At 36.2% G+C, this 14,700-nt stretch overlaps 1 protein-coding gene across 8 annotated transcripts in view; it reads right to left on the bottom strand.

Annotated features, from left to right (window-relative positions):
• The window catches only part of LOC113061884 (CMP-N-acetylneuraminate-beta-galactosamide-alpha-2,3-sialyltransferase 4-like), a 41,513-nt gene extending 28,510 nt beyond the window's left edge, over nucleotides 1-13,003 (bottom strand). For 6 of the 8 annotated variants that reach the window (XM_026231381.1, XM_026231387.1, XM_026231386.1 and 3 more), the window contains exon 1: nucleotides 12,663-13,003. The gene's annotated coding sequence lies outside the window, so the exon portion shown is untranslated. The remainder of the gene's footprint in view (nucleotides 1-12,662) is intronic. The other 2 variants (XM_026231385.1, XM_026231384.1) reach the window with 1 other exon arrangement.
• Nucleotides 13,004-14,700: the final 1,697 nt, after the last annotated feature.

Genomic DNA, 14,700 nt, shown 5'->3' on the forward strand with positions numbered 1-14,700 from the left:
AGATCCAAGTACAGTGTGGTTTATTAAGGGTAATCCAAATCAGAATCAAAAACAAGCCCAATCCAAACAGAAACAAACAAACAGGAACAAGAAAGGAACTAAAGGACTAGGAAATGCGAGGAAACTAGGTGACAGAAAGTAAGGACTCCATGACAAAAACAGAAACAGAACGTTTTAAATAGACAGGATAATGACTATGAAAGTGAAGACACCTGAGTGCAATTAACAGGTGTGCAATTACCTAACTTCATAGTTCTTTAGTTGAATCAGAACATTAATGTCTGATAAATTAAGTACTGTCCAGATATTAAAGATATATAATACTGAAGTTATTACACTCTAAGAAATTTTTTCAAAAGGCAAACCTTTGAATCCTAAGAGTCCATATTTGTACCTTAAAGGTACAAAAGTCTACCTTTTGAAAAAAGTACCACCCTAGTGACAGCTTTTGAAAAAATTTTTTTTCGAAGAGTATATTACATTATAACACATAAACACTGATTAATAATAAACTCTGATGTTTCTTTATGTACCCTACATGTAATAGAACATCAATGCAATGCATACAGTAACAATTATATTAATTAAAAAAAAATGTGTTTGAAAAATAACATGCAGGCATTGTACATACCCTAGCTATCAGTATCTGTAAAGTCCACTGTCTGTCCAGCTCTAATTAGCCGAGCTGAAAAGCATCCAAGTTAACTCTTACATGATCAATAAAACTTTAAAGCGTCACAAACTGAACCACACTGAAACTATAATAGAAACCTGATCTTATATTTGCATTTTGGTCTACTATATCTCAATACTCAGCAGTTCAATAAAACTCAAATAACTGTGACTATTTGCAAAACACTGTGTCCCACTGTGTCCCACATGTAAGGTACAAGGCAATGAAATGCAGTTATCATCTAACCAGAAGTGCAATAAACAGTAAGTACAGGATATAAAGTGTATACAATATGTTACAAATGTACAATAAATACACAGATAAGGCAGTACTATGGAAATAATTTACAGATTATTAAATACTATCAGCATGACATACAAATAGGTGTAATATACAGATGGAATGTGTCATAAGTGTTTGATACTGGAAATTCTCGTTCTGCATGGGAGGGGTGAACTCCTTAATGGGTATGCATTGTAAAAAAATATATATATATATATATATATATATATTGACAGGAAGCTTGAATTTGATTTTGCCAAAGTTTTCAATTAATTTATTTTGTGTTTTTATAAATGTTTTAATGTTCATAATTTAATCAAGAATTGGCAGCTTTTAAAAATGCTTCTTTTGAGCAAAACAGCATTGATAGAGATACATTCTTTAACTTTTCCCCTCTGGTGTTAAAGAGAGGAAATGTCCAGGCCCTAAAGTAGGGGTGCACTGATATGAACATTTTGGCCGATACCAATAACCGATAATTCTTTTAATATGAAAGCTGATAACCAATATGTTGGCCGTTAAATCTAAATCCAAATGTTTACATCATTTTTGAGAGCCTGATTACCAAAAAAGTCTCATCAATAAAAGGCATTAAACACTTCAACATAAATCAAACAAAAAGCAGCCTTAAAAATAAATAAAATAATGCTTAAATAATGGAAAAAGGTTACTGGACAACATTACTTACGTGTAAATAAAATATATTAGGCTATAAGGTCCAGCATGTAAGAACTATAGCCAGAGATATTGTCAATATCATTAAATATTGTCATTATTAATAGTATTTGGCATTTCCATTTAATCTAAACCTGTTATTTTCTGGCTATTATTATTAGGTTACTTTTATTATTAAATTAATATTACAATTAATTTGCTTCGTAACAATTTCATAGTGCATCACCGCATTACTGACACATTATAACTCACAGTGAGGAAATAAAAAAATTAGGCTATTAGCTTAGGCTACTCCTCAATGAAAAAATGTATTTTAAAACAAGTCTATTATAGCCTACAATTAATTATAGGCCTATAGTCTAAATAAATTGTTACACTTCAGTTACACTTTATCAATTTTATGCACCAACTTTCAAAAACAACCTGTTCAACACGAATAATGATTTCTCTCTTGTCGTCTCTGAGAGAATACGAGCTGTTAATGAACGACTTTGAAGACAGATGAATTATGAATTATGAATGATCCAAGTCATGCCTTGCAGAATGTTTTTAAGATGCTTCCTTCTACTCAAATATATTATTTCCCTTGATGTAGGACCAATAGATTTAAGATGTATTATTATTATTATTATTATTATTATATTTGTTTTATTATTATTACAAATATTTGTATGTTATTAATGGAAGTCAGTGTGTTGTGGTGCTTGTTTGTTAGCTGTGAAACAAATTGCCCTTCAGAGATAATAAAGTTGACCTTGACCTCTGTCACTCAAACAGGAGTCTCAGAACAGCCTGATTTGAGGAAGGGGAATTGAAAAAAAACACTGGGTGGATTTTTATCATTATAGGATGGATGTGTAAACACACTTCCAACATACATTTATGTTCAAACAATAACAAAAATGAATGTTGCATCCGATGACCCCTTTAAAGAATTGTAATGTAACACTGATTCTGGATAAGATTATCCACTCACAGACCGAGCGATACATACACACGTGCACATGCATGATCACATACATACAATATTATGGTTTCCTTTCTTATACAAAAATGTCAAATGGCAAAAATAAAAAGGTTACTAAATTAGGACACAACAATGTGCAAAGTTCTCCAATTACCAAAAATAAAAATAATAATACATCTGATTGACTTGTTCTCTGTGAGAATTCCTGCCATTTACTCTAATTCAAAAGGGTGTATTAAACGTGTGAAATTAATCATTGCTCAATCAATGTCTTGCAGCATTTCTGTGGAAATCAGTGACTCATTAAGGGCTTGTAAACTCCCACAAAAGCATAAGGAAAACAAGAAAGTAAAATAAAAAAGTAAAAATTATTTTAATTTAAGAAATGCCTAGCCTTTAAATTGTTATTTGGTTGTTATGTTTTATATGACATACATATTTATGTTTTTGCACTGTAGTGTTTCAGAGTCTTTCATTCATTTTCAGGAAGGAAATGACAATAAAACCACACAAGCAATGGCATTACCACTGAAGTAGTATACTTCTTTATAGATGTTTCATATTTTATAATGTAGTAAAAACAACAGTTCCCAAGAATTTCACTAGCGCAATATCATTATCACAACAGAGCATAAGATGACACTCATGACAAGAACAAAACAGTCAAGATAATCATATAAACGTTCAGAATTTCATGTCTAACTTCATAGTTTTTTTGTTGAATCAGAACATTAATGTCTGATAAATTAAGTACTGTCCAGATATTTAAGACATATAATAATTATTATTCACTCGCAGAAATAAAAAGTACAAAAGCTGTCACTGGGGTGGTCCATTTTTCAAAAGGCAAACCTTTGCACCTTAAGAGTCCATGTTTGTACCTTAAGGGTACAAAAGTCTACCTTCTGAAAATGTACCGCCCTAGTGACAATGTCCAAGAGTATATTACATTATATTAAATAAACACTGATTAATAACAAACTCTAATGTTTTGATGTACCCTATGAGTAATGCATACGTAACAATTACATTTATTGATAAAACACTACAATAAAAACAGTAACATGAACTTCTCTGAATCATATCTGCTAGTTTAATTCAAGTTTATCTCATGTGATGCAGGCCAACATTACACCGAATGGACATCAACTGTTCACAGGCCTGAATATTGTGCACATGCTCTGCAGCTCAACAAGAATTTTACAATTCTGATGAAATGATTTGCCTATAATACTGTTTGAGAGGGTGCACACAAATCACTATCTGTAAAATTGCCTTCAAGGTAATTTGCAGTTATCAGCCAGTGAGGTATTGTGTGAAATTTCTCCCAGACACATCCTGGACATGATTTATAACACATCCAGGTCTTGTCTTTGTTTTCCTCTTTTAATATGCTGAAGGAAACAACAGAAATATTAGTTTGAACATTAACATCCAGGCATTGTTCATGACATTCACCAATGTCAATCATGGCACCTGAGACAATGTGATCTACAGACGACAGTCAAAGCGATAGGCTACATATTAGGTGTGTTTGACTTGAAGCAGGTCTGTGCAGATCGATCGGTGTTTGACATCAATGTACAGTGAGAGTGATTCGAAAGCATCTGTCCTCTATATCTCTCATGGTATTTCTATATCATTGGTCTGCACAGCACAAACAAAGACAAAACCCTAGCTATCAGTATCTGTAAAATCCACTATCCGTCGAGCTCTAATTAGCAGAGCTGAAAAGCATCCAAGTTAACTCTTACATGATCAGTAAAACTTTAAAGCGTCACAAAATAAACCACACTGAATCTATTATAGAAACCTGATCGGTAACACTTTAGAATAAGGTTCCATAAGTTAATGTTAGTTAATGTATTAATTAACATGAACAAACAATGAATAATACATTTATTACTGTATTTATTCATCTTCGTTAATGTTAGTTAATGAAAATACAGTTATTCATTGTTAGTTCATGGTAATTCACAGTGCATTAACTAATGTTAACAAGCACAACTTTTGATTTAAATAATGCATTAGTAAATGTTGAAATTAACATGAACTAAGACTTATAAATGCTGTAGAAGGATTGTTCTTGCTTAGTTCATGTTAACGAAAGTAGTTAACTAACATTAACTAATGGAACCTTATTCTAAAGTGTTACCACCTGATCTTATATTTGCATTTTGGTCTACTATATCTCAGTACCCAGCAGTTCAATAAAACTATAAGTGGCAGTGCGAATCACAAATGAAATCGGTTTCGTCACATGACCAGCATTGAAGTTTGTTTCAACTACTTTTCACGTGATGCCAACGTATAATTTCAGGATAAACCTTGTGAACCAAAATCCAGCATCAAGTTGTCACCCTTATAACCTCAAAAATGTTAAGACCTTTGTTATCTGATAACATTTTTACATTTAAGTTGAAGAAACATTGTGACCTAATCATGAAAAAAAAGTTACCTATAGTATGGAAAAAATTTTGTTCTGAATGAAAGAAAGGCAAAAGAAAGCACAACAACAATTATTGGTATTTTATCCAATCACATGGAAGCCACTCGATGCATTTATGCATGTAAACCTGGTCAAAACAATTTGCTTCAAACCGAGCATCAGAATGGGGAAGAAAGGTGATTTAAATGACTTTGAATGTGGCATGGATGTGGTCTGCTATTTCAGAAACTGCTGCTCTGTTTTCATGCACAACCATATCTAAGGTTTATACAGAATGGCCTGAAATGGCCCGAAAAAGAGAAAACATCCAATGAATGGCATTTCTGTGGGCAATAATGGCAATGGGAACTTGGGCAACAGTAGCAGACGATCACAACAGATATCAGCTGAGAAAAGGAAACTCAAGCTACACCCAATTAACACGGCTCACTGAAACTAGACAATGGGCTGCCCAGAATCACTGGTGCCTCTACCTACGTTTCTGATAAACTTAAAAAACATACCTACACCTACAAATCGCTGAGGTTTCCAGTTGAAATGAACATTAGAGGCTGTAAAACACCTATTAAAGTGCCCCTAATATGCCATTTCTTAAGCTTCCTAATATTGTTTTGGGAGTCTTCTGCAACAGGGGCCTGTTCTTCATACATCACTAACTCAGCTGGATTCGATTGTTGACAACTTCGAAGCTCATCCTGGAGTTGCTGTAATAGCTACAGGTCTGTAAACCTAAACCTGCTTGGGAGATACAGTGGAGTCAGCTGGTCCACATGAACCGGCACTGATTCATCTTTCAAGAGTAAGCGTTTGAGAATCACACATCGACACAAAACATTGGGAAAAAATGGATTTTAACCACTCATTCTTTGCAGCCTCATCTTTCAGAAGTGAAAATAAAACGAATTTGCTTTCCCAACATAGGCATCTTCTCAACATGATGTTAACAAGCTACAGAGTTTGTGGGCGGGGTCAAGTTATTCAAAGCTGGCCAACGGAGAGCATATGTGTGACTGCAGATGTGTTATTTCTGAGAAAAGTTTCCAACACTTCTGAAGGTGCATTTATATATATATATATATATATATATATATATATATATATATATATATATATTTTTTTTTTTTTTTTTTTTTTTTTTTTTTTTTTGCTGACGCTTTTATCCAAAGTGACTTACAATTGCTATATATATCGCATAGGTCGCATGCCTCTTAAGCAACTAAGGGTTAAGTGTCTTCCTCAGGGACACATTGGTGTCTCACAGTGGATTCGAATCCGGGTCTCTCACAGCAAAGGCATGTGTCTTATCCACCCCACCCCATATATATATATATGTATATACACACACATGGTTTCTTCCACTTTCTCAGACATATGTGGTTATAATTGGATGGTATGGCAACTATCAGTAATAGTAAATCACTTTTGATTATATCCGATGGCTGGATTACTGATTATTAATTCTGTTATTCCATAATTCCCCAATGTTTCTCATATAGCCTCTCTCACTAGGTTTCACCAGTTCGAGCATGAATCCAGGGTTGGGCCAATAAACGATGCCATCATCCTTCACGATGGCTGACAGACATCACGATGTTAAACTAACATCTTTTCAGGCTTGCTGGCTCAAATTGTGCTCAACAAATACTCATCTGCTCCATGGCCTGAATATATATATAGTGGCGGCTGCCAATTCTCTCGGGGGGGGGGTGGTATTAGGATAGGTCCCCCATTCAATTGATAAATTAACTGCTAGTTAAAGATGTAAAGGAAACTGAACTACTATAGTATTAATTAAACATAATCCGACTCTTACAATCAATCTCTTGCTCTCCTTGTGTTTCTATATATGTGTTAACACAATTCAGCAACAAATGAAGACTGAAGCCAGGATGTGGTTTTCCAAAAAATGTTACTTCATTTTCAGTTTAATAAGAAATAAATGAAGTCACCTAAATCAATATTTACACAACTCACTTAAATTACCCTGCTCATTTACCAAATGATTCACTTATATTACACTGCTCCCTCCCATTACACTGCTTACTTCTCACTTATATTACAGAACACCAGTGTGATGTCTGTCAAACTCTCCGGATGGAAAAAAATGCAGAGGTAGCAGAATAAAGCGCTAGCTACTTCGCAGCCTGCTAGCCATTTTTTCCATTCAAACCACTTCCTTGAAAATCCCCATTTATTTGATTGCACGTTCTCTGTAGATACTTTGTTCTTGGTGGTCTTAATTCTTTAATTGCTAATTTATCCTTATTGATTCGACGACTGAATGGTATTTCTTTCAGTGACACGATAGCACTGTGCTGAGGAAATGTTCGCCATGATGTCGATTAAGCTCAGCTGACAACTGAATAGCTGTTCCCGTTATTTTTTTCACATTTGATAAAGACATTAAAGTAGTTTTTAATTTTTTTTCTTGTTGTTAAAATTGAAAATAGTTTTAAATATTGTTGATGTCACTGTTCCCACCATTCCTTGCACAAGTTAAGGTTACGCATGATGACGAAAGCACGTTAGTGTGAGCCCTCCTGGAACTCATAGAGATTGCATTGCACTTGAAAAAAATACATTATTAAATACTACTACATATATATATATATATATATATATATATATATATATATATATATATATATATATATATATATATATATATAGTATACAAATAATAATAATGATGATGATTTAAATCATATAAAGAAATTAAAATACTCCATTTAAGAATCACAGCTCCCAAAAACACTATATGATTTCCATTTTTAAAAAGTGTAATCTTCACCAATATTTGCTACTATTATTCAAAAAACTCGATTTTACCAATTTGTCAGCAATACATTTTTTATAAACAATTTAATACAATTTATTATGTCAGAATGTTTTAGTTTTTTTACATAACTGTTGTTGATGGAACATTATTTCACCCATATTTTGACATTAAAGCTGACACTTTACTTCCATTGAATATGCTTTCTATGTATATAATATCACTTTGTAAATGTAATTTGATGCGGACATCAGAATGGACGTCTCGTCTTTAGTATATACTGTATTAATATTATTTTATGCTTTTTTCCTGGCAGTCTCACTCGAGCTATGCCAACACGAGGTTAATGTTGTGCAGCTGAATCATTCTAAATGTGTGTGGAAACTTGATGTAATGTAACTGGATGTAATGAGCCATGACAAAAGGATTGTTTTCACAGAGTTATCCGAACAAATCACCAACAGTGTGCTCAATAAACACAACTTTTAAAACCATGTGAACACGGCTGCTCCGGGAGAGAACGGCACATTTTCTGACTGTGCAATGAGCATGTGAACAGCTCTAAAAAAAAGACACAACTCCTCTAAAGTGCGCATAACTTGGCAAGCAATAAGCAGCAAGAATGGCTGAGAGAGAAAGAGGTGATAAACAACCATATTCTCAATGCCACGTAATTTTAACATGCATTGACATTAATTTACCTGCAGTTAAACAGTGAAGTTTGTTTAAATACATATGATTGATGGCATAAAAATAACTATGAGCTGTAAGAAATACACAGCTCCTCTGTTTACCCACTTTAACCCTGGCTCATTCAGAGCAAAGCTGCTGTGTGTCCCAGCATGCTCAGCATAAAATACCCTTCTCTGAAACACTTGATGCTAAGTGAGAACCACACACATTTGACAATAAAAAGAAAACACAACAAGATGGGAACAGTCAAAGTGCAAATTAATCATAAATGAAAAGTACTTGATGCCAGTTGATTATTTTATTTGGAAGTGACGCAAACGCAAAGATAAGCCTACTTGTAATAGATGTCAAAAAAAAAAAATTAACTTGCGATCATAGCTCAACCCTGGCCAATAACTGAAAATGAATCAATAGTTAAAATGGATAAAGAATGAAAGCAAATATAATACTCGAAGTAAAATAGTGCTGAACTTTATTAAATAATAATAATAAGAAGAAGAAGAATAATAATAAAGCATGGAACCATGAAAATGTACTGTACTTTTCTATATATATATATATTAATATATTAATAAGGCCATGTACACTGATTGTAGCAAATTAGCTATTGATAACAGAACAACTTTCAAATTAAAAAAATCTATTAGTATATGTTACATTTTTGTGAATATTTAAATAAAAGATCAAAAGACTTCTTGATAATATTTATCTACATATCATGTGCGCACACACACACACACGTGTATATATATATAAAGCGTGCCGTGAGAAGATGTAAAGTTTCATCGCGATATAAATGGATATGTCGCTTATGTACATCAAAATAAGACTTAAAATGGCCTGTAAATATTATCTGTGTGAGTTATTATTGAGTAATTGTAACACGTGTTATATGTAAGTGGCCGGTCTTAATATCAGCTGGCCACATGAGAGGCAGGAAACACTTATTAAAAGCAAGTTGGACGAGCGTTTCCTGCAGCACAGAGAGCAACCTTGTCATCGGGGTTTACCGTTCTTTCCAGATTTACACAACGAGTTTGCCGATTTCGCCTTCTGGCCTGTTTGGCGACTCAGTTAATGTCATCATTGACAGGTTTCAGGAGGCAAAGAAACAGTCTCCAGCCTTCAAACAATACCTCCCTCGCCGCTCGAGGCCTAAGAAGCCTGCCCCAAGCGGGCAGCCGCAGCCATCCGCCAGCTCCTCCGCCTACAGACAGGCGAGAGCTTCGCTTCTAGAGCCTAAGCCAGGTGACCTGAGGGCCGTCCTGCAGGCGAAGAGGGCTTCAACGAAGAGGTCCTAGCCAGCCTAGGCTCTCTGCGGGCGGCTCCACCCATGGGGAGCGATCGAGGTCGTCTGCTCCTCGGAGTCCACAGGAAATCGATGTCGACTTCCCGCCGTTAAGTGAGCTTCGGGACGCATCGGTCTCCAGCGAACGCTCCCTGCTCTGTCCGCCCCACAGGCTTGCGGCCAGGCAGCATTCCCGTCCACACATCGAGAATCGTTTTCAGTCTAACCCTTCCAGAGATCCGCTTCAGGGGCCAAGAACAAATCCAGATTAATACCCGAGGCCAGCCTCGAGAGTAGAGTCCCCTTAGTAGAGTAATTTGCATTGAAAAATCTCACAAATATTTCTCCTTGGGCTCTGCGCACCATTCAAAAGGGGTACAGACTACAGTTCGGTTCCCGCCCACCAAAGTTCAATGGGGTGGTCTGGACTGTAGTCAACCAAGGTGTTGGAGCAAGAAGTAAACTCTCTGCTGGTAAAGGAGGCTATAGAACGTATTCCTCCTCCAGACAGGGAGTCCGGGTTCTACAGCCGCTACTTCTTAGTTCCCAAGAAGGATCGGGGGGTTGCGTCCAATAATAGATCTCAGGCACTTGAATCGGTCTCTGAGGAGATTCTGGTTCAAGATGCTCACTTTTCCCATCATCGTGAACCAAATTCAATCTGAGGATTGGTTTGTTACGATAGATCTCAGGGACGCATACTTCCACATTTCCATCTTTCAGTCTCACAGGAAGTTCCTGAGGTTCGCCTTCGGGGGCGTACCAATATCGGGTTCTTCTGTTTGGCCTATCTCTCTCCACCCGCACATTTACAAAATGTATGGATGCAGCTCTAGCACCGCTGAGGCTTCGAGGTATTTAATCAAGAAAAAGTGACTGGGAAATGAATTTACATTTGATTTATTTTTATTTTTATTAATTTACTTGCATGACTGCTAACAAATGAACATTTAGTTAAATTACTGAAACACGAACCTAAAATCTCAAGGAATTATTTTACATCTAAAGGGTTTGACTAACAAAGAAAGTTTGGGAACCTCAGTCTTTGAGAAAGAAAATATATATATATTGTATCAGATGGTGTTAACATACACTACATATGGCTGTTAATGATGAGGAAATTTGACTAAAAGTAATTTGCAAATGAGAATAAGAAGTTGATAGTGTTTATATCTGTGGTCTGAGAAGAAGCTCTCTCTGAAGTGCCACACTACTATCTCACAATACCATGCACAGCTTGACCCTTTTATCAGCGGGACCAAAAACAAACGTTGCTATGAACCGCTGACTTGGGAAACGGCCTAGACTTCTGATTTCTGAAGAAATGGTGATTTTCATGAGCAATGTTTGGTGATAATCACAGCAATGTTCAAATCTCACAGTGCACATTTGTGAACTGCAAAACGAGGGTTATTACACCTTAATGCAACGCATAGATCTGAGACTCATGCATATGTCTGTCGTCTTGTAAATAAAAACACATCACATGTTCCTCTAAATATGTCGATAAAAGTGTTCAAAAGGAAGACTCGCCTCAAACATCCTGTCTCATATCCTCACCAAAAATGCATTAGCGTGCAATGGCCTTTCAAAACATTGATAAAAACTGTGTAATGCAATACAAAGTGCCTTTAAAAGCTTGTGTGAATTGCTAATTATTATGTATGTTGATATGTTCTGTCTATCTTATCCAGCCGTTCATGAGGCAGTCAGACCTTCATACTTTCATGAGTATGAGAGGAGAGAAGCGTAGTGTAAGACTGACGGTCAAACTTCTCATAGTTTATTAGCTAGACTATAAAAGTGCTATATGTGGTACCATCTAAATCAGCCTGGGGTGTGTTTCCCAAAAGCATAGTTGCTAACCTGTTAGTTGGTTAGCAATGGGAAATTGTATTGCAAAAAACAACTATGGTTTTGGGAAACGCTCACCTGGCTGGATACAGTAAATTGTAAATGACTACACATGCTAAATAATTTAAAAGAGTTACAAACCTTACACTTAATTTTAACCTGACATGCATGCATTTGCATCAAATAAACATGTTTGCAAGTCAACATCTTTTACATTTGTCTTGCAAATTGCCATTGACATTAACTTCAACAATGGGCTCAACTTCAAGTAGTTTACATTGCGTTAACAGTATCATGGTCAATAAGTGTTGATATATGTGATAATGTGTTTTTATTTTTTTTAAGAAAAACTGATTTTAACCATGCAGCTTAAGCTGGTTCTCCTGACTGGTTTTAGAAAGAAAAGTTCTAACCTGGCTGTTAGATGAAGAGTTGCTTGGCACGGATGGGTGTCCAGCTAAACCAGCAAAACCCAGCTAAGACCAGTACCACATCTTTGTCTAAGTGGGTTTTTTCACCCATGTGATGTTCTAGTTGTTAAAGTTCATGGGTAGATGAAAGCGATAAGTTCAAGTGCTAGGTTCACACCGCAGGAATGGTTCGTCTTCATTTATAACCACTGTTTCCTTGATCAAGTTTTATCAAAGCTTCACCTTTTGCTGGTTTACTAGACTGGTCTCAGCTGTTTCTCAAGGGCTCTGGATGTCAGTAACACAGCTAAAGCCAAACTAACTAGAATTTCATCACCACCAAAAAACGTTTTAGCTATTGCACAACTGGCAACAAGAAGCTTAGATCTGAATGTTCTCAGCTGACAGAAACGCCACGGTTCTTCAAGAAAGATCAGGGTTTGACAAAGTTAAGGGAACAGAATACTAAGAAATCATGCATGCGTTATTTTCGGATGCAATGTAAACGATCTCGAATCTCCCTACATAGACATCATGTTTGGGCATCCTCAGCATTGAGAAGGAAGCGCATTCGGTTTACTGGATTGAGACTTACCAGGGTGCACGTATCTAGATACAGTTTAAAAACACAAAGATCGTCCGTGAAGTGACTGCGGACTGTCCGGAAAGTCCCTCCCTCTCTCCCCAGATCAAGCGCGCGGTACACTCACATCCTACGAGCAAAGTTGCGCTGTGAAGTGCGCGCCGGCGTCTTCTCTTCAGATGGGAGGCGCCGTTACATTAGTTCACTGAACTCAGCGTCTCCTTCTAACACCCAGAGCGGAACGGAAACAGTCTCAGTAACATCAGTGTCGTTCGAGAGGTTGTTGTAGTGGGGTCACATCACTGTACAGCACAGAGTGCGCCCGCTGAAGACTGACTGCCCGACGGCGCATGCGCAGACAGGACGGACTGAGAGAGGGGTCGTGTGGGAAAGTTCAGCAGCTCGTGTCATGATTCTGCTGCTGAAACTAGCGCTTTTATTCATCACGTCTTCTTGTGCGCACGTTTTTGTTTAATGAATCGTTTTACGCCTCTTTGTAGGTTTCGTTGTGTCAACTTGCCCCTGTTAAACGTCTTTCATCCTGGCCAGAAGTTTTAAAATAGTGATTTAAAGATACATTTTGACAAATAAACCTTCTTTGCGAGATGACAGTGTAACTGCTAACAAAATTAATGTACAAATAAATGCATAGGCTACATGCATAAATATATAAATGCAAGATAAGAAAAAATAGAGAAAGTGAGAAAGAGAGAGAGAAGGAGAGACGGTTTGTGTGTACCGTAGTAACAAACAAAGTATCAATCCTGGTCAGCTCCTGTTTGAAGAAACCACAACTAATACATTTCTGAGAAAAAAATGACACCCTGTTTTAGGGAAATGATCTTGCACAGACTGGTGGAGAAATTTGAATTGTTTCCATCACACATTCTTGTAGCTGAGCCACAGTCTTTGAAATCAGGAGGCAAAGTCATCTCTTCAAGTGGATTTTCAATCTAATATCTGTTTGTGTTCCAGTCACACTGACATTGTGTTGACACATTTTCCAGGTTAATAAATAAATATCAAAACTTGCTATTTTATAAGCACGGTTGGACCTCAATAAAACTAGGTTTTTCTTCAGCAAATTCAGTATCTGATGCTGTGACTCATGAGAACACATTCCAGAGCAGTGTGTTTTCATTGGTAAAGATAAATATGAACAGACACGAAAAGCAGCTACATTTATTTGATATGAAAACAATAAAATGAAATGAAATGCTCTGCAATGAATGGGTGCCGTCAGAATGAGAGGCCAAACAGCTGATAAAAACATCACAATAATCTGAGCGGTTCATGAGTTACAAAGCTGAAACTAAAACTCTTTTACTTTGTTTTCATTTAAAAATAATGACTGTTTATATTAATCATAGGCCTTTGAAAACAATGACAACAGCTTTGGAATCTGTTCTGCATTTGACTACAGTTTCAGAAAATGTCAATTTTGGTGGGCATTTTCAGACAAAACAAAACAGTTTAATATACTGTATATGAAGTCAAGAAACAAAACAAGCATTATATCAGTCTCTTTCAGAGAAAGCTTATATTTAAATGCAATATAATCTTTCTTAATCCCCCATCAAACCATCTCTAATGCACACCATGCACATAGTTCAGCAGATGAACGACAAAGGAAAGTCTACCGTGTTTTACAATGATTCCAGTCAGAGGAAAAAAAGAGTGTGTGGTATGTCTAACTGTGGCTTAAGACCTTTCTGAAAGCATTGAAATGCCACTGAAACATGTCCAACCACAGACGACAAGCAGAAAACCAATCGGTTCTCAGTGGTTAATGATATTTGCATAAGAGGTATGCTACATACTGATGTGAATCTTCATTATATGCATTACAGTGCATTCAGATAAAGTCATTTATATCTGCAGCTGCTCCAATGACCTTCTGTGCACATGTCTATATGAGTGTGTGTATGTGAGGGAGAATCGTTTTAAAATAATATTGTGTTGGGTATATTACATAAACCCTGCTTCTAATCTGACTTTGACCTAAAATCAGAAAGGGAAACATATGCCTCGGCACATTTGAGCTCATATA

The sequence above is a fragment of the Carassius auratus genome, chromosome 43 (genome assembly GCF_003368295.1).
Source record: "Carassius auratus strain Wakin chromosome 43, ASM336829v1, whole genome shotgun sequence".
NCBI classification, from domain to species: domain Eukaryota; kingdom Metazoa; phylum Chordata; class Actinopteri; order Cypriniformes; family Cyprinidae; genus Carassius; species Carassius auratus.